This window comes from Trichechus manatus, unplaced genomic scaffold (assembly GCF_000243295.1).
Source record: "Trichechus manatus latirostris isolate Lorelei unplaced genomic scaffold, TriManLat1.0 scaffold00069, whole genome shotgun sequence".
NCBI lineage: Eukaryota > Metazoa > Chordata > Mammalia > Sirenia > Trichechidae > Trichechus > Trichechus manatus.
In genome coordinates this window covers 4,023,768-4,030,806 of record NW_004444005.1, presented here as the reverse complement: position 1 = coordinate 4,030,806, position 7,039 = coordinate 4,023,768, and the positions used below count along the sequence as shown (strand labels likewise).

At 60.7% G+C, this 7,039-nt stretch overlaps 1 pseudogene; it reads left to right on the top strand.

Annotated features, from left to right (window-relative positions):
• Window positions 1-274: 274 nt before the first annotated feature.
• Window positions 275-3,981, top strand: LOC101360767 (cytochrome P450 2D6-like; annotated as a pseudogene).
• The last annotated feature ends 3,058 nt before the right edge of the window (window positions 3,982-7,039 follow it).

Sequence of the window (7,039 nt, the reverse complement as noted above, 5' to 3'; positions counted from 1 at the left end):
AGGGCAGGAGAGGGAAGGCCTGCTGTGGCCTTTCTGAGCCTGCACCTTCCCGGCCTTGGGCAACACAAACATTGATTCACAGCAGGTTGGCTAAGGGTGGAGGGCAAAGTACAGTCCTTGTCCCTTTACATAAATGGAAGTGGTGGGTGCTACATCTGGTCCTTGGAACCTGGTTTGGTCTGAGGGTGCCAGGTGTGTACACGGTTACCCCAGGTGGACCTCCGTGATCTCCCACCCAGCCCAGCAGAGGAGCCCAGCAGGCAGTGAGGCAGCCATGGGGCTACTGACTGGGGAGGCGCTGGTGCTTCTGGCAGTGGCTGTGGCCACCTTCCTGCTCTTAGCGGACCTGATGCACCGGCGTGTACTCTGGTCTGCAAACTACCCGCCAGGCCCTGTGCCAATCCCTTGGCTGGCAACCTGGTGCAGGTGGACTTCCAGGACAGCCCATACAGCTTAGGCCAGGGGAGGCAGGTGGGGGTGGGGCACTGGAAGACCTGGTCACCCTCTGAGCACCGGACACTGCGTGGTGGGTGAAGCCACAGGCCGAATAAGGAGCTGGCCCAGAAGACAAGGTAGCTTAGGGAGACTTCCTGGGGGAGGGGTCTAGTGCTGCCCGAAGGACGGTTTGGATTTTCAAAGGACAAAAATCTGGCCAGGAGGTAGTGTGGGATTCGGCACCAGGTTGCAATCCAGTGGATGACACAGAAATTATGCAAGACCCAAGTCTCCTGATGACCTCAGGGAGAAGGCCTTGGGAATGGGGGTGGGGGCTGGGCAGTGAGCACCATTGCAATCAGGGTCTGGAGGGGAGAGGGGTGCAGTGACTCCCATCAAATCTTTTCCGGGGACTTTAGGACACACTGTCCACCTCTCTGAGCCTCGGTTTCTTCATCTGTAAAATGACCTGCTACGTAGGTCCTATGGACCAGTTGGGGACTCTTGTAAAATCATAGCTGGGCGTTAGGATCCAGGTGAAGTTCTTGATCCAGAGAGGGTGTGACCCCCGAGGTTATCAGGCCCCATTTTGTCCTTGACCTGCTGCTAGTGGCCCAGGGGGTCCACCAAGGTTGCGCGGTGAGAACGGGTCCCGCAGCCGCGGAGTCCCGGCCTGACGGCCGCACTGGCCCTCGGCCTGCAGCTGCGGCGCCGCTTCGGGGACGTGTTCAGCCTGCAGCTGGCCTGGAGGCCCGTGGTTGTGGTCAACGGGCCGGCGGCCGTGCGCGAGGCACTGGTGCTCCGCGGAGAGGACACGGCCGACCGCCCACCCGTGCGCATCTATGAGCACCTGGGCTTCGGGCCGCGGGCGCAAGGCAAGTGACCGCGGGCCGGGATCGCGTACGGTCAGGGGCAGGGCCAGTGGTGACCCGAAGACTCAGCTACTGGGACACAAGCAACTGGCATGGCGGGACAGGGCGCCCACGTAAAGGCCAGGCAACCGTGGGAGTGGCGGCTGGGGGGCGGGGCCTGTGCTGGGCAGGCTGTGGGCGGGGCGGGGGCGAGGCCTCCCCTGCATAGGTTTGTGGGCAGGACATGGCCGGGGCCTGACGGTTGCATCGGTATGGGCGGGGCGGGGGCAGGGCTTTTCCCGGATAGGTTTGTGGGCAGGACGTGGGCGGGGCCTGACCTGGACAAGGAGTGTGGGCGGGACCAGCGCTTGCCGGCCCATCCACGAGCCCGTGTCCCCTAGGCGTGGTTGGCGCGCTATGGGCACGCATGGAGCTAGCAGCGGCGCTTCTCCGTATCCACAGTGCGCAACTTCGGCCTGGGCAAAAAGTCGCTGGAGCAGTGGGTGACCGAGCAGGCCGCCTGCCTCTGCACCGCCTTCGCTGCCCAGGCTGGTGAGAGCTGGGGCTGAGGGACATGGGGCGGGGGCGGGGTCGAGAGATGCCCTGTGACCCACACCCTCCTTCTAGGACGCCCCTCAGCACCAAAGCCCTGATGAACAAAGCGGTGATCAGCGTGATCGCCTCCTTCACCCGTGGGCGCCGCTTCGAGTATGACGATCCGACCATCCTCAAGCTCTTGGAGCATATGGAGGCTTCACTGAAGGAGTCAGGCTTCCTGGGCCAGGTGCGAGGACGGGGGAGGACCAGCCCGTGGAGGGTGGAGCGTGGGCAAGGCCAACTTCCTGGAGGCTGCCTGGCTGTGCAGCTGGACCTCCCCGGAAGCGGATTTGTATCAGGGGCGTTTGAGAAAGGGTATTTCAGGGAGGGGCTACAGAAAGAGCAAAGACGGGCTTCGGGTTCCCCTGGTTGTGCCTGGGATCCGAGGCTGGGACACACTGAGCACAGGAAGGACCTCTAGCCCTTGTGTGGAGGAACAGACGCTGTACGTGATCCCCGTGCTCCTGCGCATCACGGGGATGCGATCTGACTGATGTCTTCCTGAATGAGGTGGAGAAGGTGAGAGGCGGCTTCTGGGACAAGAGTGGGGATGTGCACTGAGGTGCCAGCCCAGCAGGGACAGGTGGGGCCTGGGATCACCCAGTGACCGGGGCCGGACTGACAAGCACAGGGTGGGGGCCACCTGTGGCTTCCCCTCTGCCCCCGGCCTGACCCTCTGTGTCTGGCCCAGGCTAAGGGGAACCCCAACAGCAGCTCCACTAAGGAGAACATGCGCATGGTGGTGCTTGACCTGTTCTCTGCTGGGATGGTGACCACCTCAACCACACAGGACTGGGCCCTCCTGCTCATACTCCTGCACCCGGACATGCAGCGTGAGGAGCCTGGGGCTGGAGGCCAAGGGGGGAAACGCACAGGCTGGGCTCCCCCCAACCCTGAGCTTAATTTGGACACCAGGGTCCCCAAGCAGAGGCTGGGCCCTGGCAGCTGTCACAGTGGACTCTTGCACTTGGGCAGAATCCCTACAGGGGATTTCTCCTTGGGGGCAGAGGAAGGTTGTTGTCTGGGCTCCTGGATTCTGGCTCAGTGAGGGAACTCTTGTCTGTCCAGGCTGTGTCCAGCAGGAGATCGACGAGGTGATAGGGCAGGTTCGGCCACCTGAGATGAAGGACCAGGCCTGCATGCCCTCACCACATCCGTGGTCCATAAGGTGGCATAGTGCTACTTTGGGGACATAGTGCCACTAGGCCTAGCTCACATGACCTCCCGTGACACTGAAGTGCATGGCTTCCGCATCCCCAAGGTAGGGCTACAGCCACCCTCATCCCAGCTTAGTACCACCTGCCAGCTTGCAACCCCGGTATGGCCATTGCCAGGTGGAGCCAGACAGGCACCAGGCTGTCCATCCATCCATCCCGGCGGACCCAATCCTCCTGTGTGCCCAGCCTGGTGGGTGTGGGGCGTACAGCAGAGGCAGGGCCAGGCAAATTGAACATGCCACAGAGAACTGGCAGAGCCAGGAGCATCAGGGACAGGTGGCAGGGATGGCGCCTGGCCCTGTCTTGGGGTCAGGGAGCGTCCGAGTATCTTCTTAGGCTGAGCATTCCTTGAATGGGTCCAGGGTGCACCACACAGATAGTGTGCCTGTGTATGTAGTGGTGGCCGGGGTCACCGCATCCCCTGCCCAGGCCCCACCCACCCCAGGCATCTCCTGGGCAGGGGACGACGCTCATCCTCAACCTGTCATCGGTGCTGAAGGATGAGGCCGTCTGGGAGAAGCCCTTCCGCTTCCACCCGGAACACTTCCTGAACGCCCAGGGCCGCTTCGTGAAGCCTGAGGCCTTCATGCCTTTCTCAGCAGGTGCCTGTGGGGCGCCCGGCTCCCTGCCCTTTCCTGCGGGTGTCTTCAATGGGGGACTCCAGGCCCCCCAGGCTTGCTGAGCTCCCATGCCCACCCACAGGCCGCCGCTCATGCCTCAGGGAGCCCCTGGCGCACATGGAGCTTTTCCTCTTCTTCACCTGCCTCCTGCGGCACTTCAGCTTCTCGGTGCCCCCTGGACAGCCCCGCCCCAGCGACCATGGCGTCTATACCTTCCTGGTGACCCCGTTCCCCTACCAGCTCTCTGCTGTGCCCCGCTAAAGGCACCAAGCCCCAACCCACTCCCCAGCTTCACCCTGACCAACAATAAAGCACTCTGGGTCTCCCACCTTGTGTCTGGGTCCCCTCCCTGCCCCTGACCAGCCCTGGAATATGATGAGGCCTCAGTAGCTGTCCCCTGCCCTGGCCAATCTTCCAGACTGTTAGAGAGAAGGGTGTACTGACGCTCAGAAGGCAACAGCCTGCCCTGCCCTTCTGTCCATTCATCAACACCCAAGACTGTCCTCTTGGGTTGGTGACAAAGTCCATACAGAGGCCCTGGCTCCTGGGCTGTCAGGTGGGACGAGGGGTGAGATGGGGTGCTTAGCGGAGTTGGCCCAGGCCTAGGTGGGGATAAGATGGGGCTCACTCAGCCTGGATGCCCACAGATAAGGCCCAGCTCCCTCCAGCCTGCACCAGGGGCTGACGGCTCAGGCAGAACCATCACGTCTCCTACCTCACCTCAGTGTTACCCCAAAAGGTCGGTATCTTAGTTATCTAGTGCTGCTGTAACAGAAATCCCACAAGTGGATGGCTTTAAGAAAGAAATTTATTTCCTCACAGTAAAGTAGGCTAAAAGTCCAGATTCGGCGTCAGCTCCAGGGGAAGGCTTTCTTTCTGTCTGCCTTCTCGTCAGTCTTCCCACGGACTAGGCGCTTCTCCGCTCAGGGACCCCAGGTTTAAAGAATGTGCTCTGCTCCCGCACTGCTTTCTTGGTGGTATGAGGTCCCCAACTCTCTGCTTGCTTCCCTTTTCTTTTATCTCTTGAAAGATAAAAGGTGGCAGAGGCCACACCCCAGGGAAACTCCCTTTACATTGGGGCAGGGATGTGACCTTAGTAAGGGTGTTACAATCCCATCCTTATCCTCTTTAACATAAAATTACAATCACAAAATGGAGGACAACCACAGAGTACTGGTCATCATGGCCCAGCCAAAGTGATCACACATTTTTGGGGAGACATAATTCAGTCCATGACAGTGGGGAAAACAGAGGGCCAGGCAGTGGGGTGCCAGGTTTAGGAGCCACGAGGGGTCATCGGGTGCCATTGCTCCCTCTGGGAAGGCTTGGTGGCAGCTCAGGAGTCAGTCACCTCCCTGAGCCTCTCAACCTTCCTAAGGCCAGACTGGCCCCGCCTGGCCCTACAAGGACGCTTACGTCTAGGCCCCGCCTGTTAGCAGAGCTGGGCTGGAGCCAGAGGAGGACGCCCAGCCAGGCTCCAAGCCCAGGGCACTACCCTCTGAGTGGCCGGGTCACATAGTCCCCACAGGAGGCAGGGCCACAGCAGAACTAGTGCCCCTGTGGTGAGCGCCCACGTGGACCCAGGGGGCACGGGGTAGGGCGCAGGAGAGCAGTGGTGTGGGCAGCAGATGGGAAGAGGCTGGCTCTAGTCCTGGCCCAGACACTACGCAGTGTGGCCCTGCCTGTCCCTCCCTGCCCTGCACTTCTGCTTCCCCTTCTGCCAGTGAGAGGGTTGCACCAGATGGTCACTGAGTCCCGTCTCCTGCTCTGACCCTTGCTGGCCTGTAGCCCTCGTCGTGGGCTGCTGCCCTCCCACCTGTCCCATCCCCACAAGTGGCTGGCTCGGGACAGACCCACGGGCAGCGCCCAAGCGTTTATAATGACTGTGTCGTTACCCGAGTCTTCGGCAGACCTTCTGGCACAGTAGGGTAATGGCCTGGGTCAGAGACCACAGACACCCAGGGCTGGAAGTCACTGCAGAGGCCCCTCGTGCCAGAGTCCCCTTCAGCATCCCGGAGGGGTTCTCACCAGCATCTTAAACATTCTCATGACAGGGAGCTCCCCGCTGTCAGCACCACAGGGACGTAGGTCTGTCCCTAGGCACCGAGTCAGAAGCCCAGCCAAGGCCCACTTAGTCCCTCCAGAGTAATCCACTGTCCTGTCAGGGAATGGAGGCAGGAGGTGGTGCTCCTGCAGCCTGCCCCACAGTGTGGATGCCTGCCCCACAGGGTTTTGTCTGAGAGGAGACGTGGGCCCTGACGGGAGGCAGCCAGGCCTGCAGAAACAGCAATTCATAGGATTTATTGGACACTGTGTCACTTGTGGTTGTAAGTCTCGGGATCATTGGAGGCAGGAAACCAGCCCAGCCAGAACTTCCTCAGGTTCTTGGGGCCTAGCCCCTGTACCTTTCCACCTTGCCCTCCACCTCAGAGGCCTCTAAAAAGCACAAGTGGTGGCCCGTGGGTCCCTTGCCATAAGTAACCTTTCTTAGGGTCTGGAAATCCCACCCATGTTCAGGTCAGTATTGATAAAAGGTATTCAGCCAGCCTCGCAGGAGTGGCCCTGGGGGCCACCCAACCTAAACAGGAAGAAGGAGGGCAGGCTTGGAAGGACCAGGCATCTGTTTCCTGGCTTCTTCCCCAGGCCCCTCTCCCAGGGCAGGAAGGTTCAGAGAGGCTGGTTCCTGTGACCCCAGCAAGGCCACAGGTTAGAGAGGAAGGCAGGGTGAGGTCAGCAATCTTACCAGAGGAATCTACAGCAGCCTCATTTTGGACCTTTTTCATTTCCTGCGGAACAAGTAGGAGCACAGCAGTGGGCCAGAGCCCTGCCTGTTACCTCTTACCTCTCAGGGACAGCAGCTTGGCCTGGTGGTCATGGGTGTACCCCAGCCCCCTAATCCCTCCCTGCCCCATGGCCACTAGCCAGCAGTGACCCCGGGCTTCTCAGTAGGACCCATACTGGGATGTCCTTACTTCCCAGCTGGGGCTCCCTGCCACCTCCTCCCCATTCACCTCCTTCTTAGCAAGAATGGGGCTGGCCACTCCCTCCTCTGGGGACCTCACCTCCCCTTCCTTCTGAGGCGAGGGGTCAGCCTCCTTTCTGTGGGCAGCATGATTCAGGCCTCCATTCAGGTCATGGCCTGGTGGAGAGGGGACAAGAAAGCAGACTGATGGCAGAAATGCACTCGGAAAGCCTCATCCCTCCCCTTGTTCTTCCCATTTGTTTCCGGGGGAAGTCCTTCCCTTCTCCTTTCCTGCAGGGGTAAGAGGTGGGAGGGCAGTGTCCTGGAGGAGCTGTGAGTGGGGAGTCCCTGGGTCTG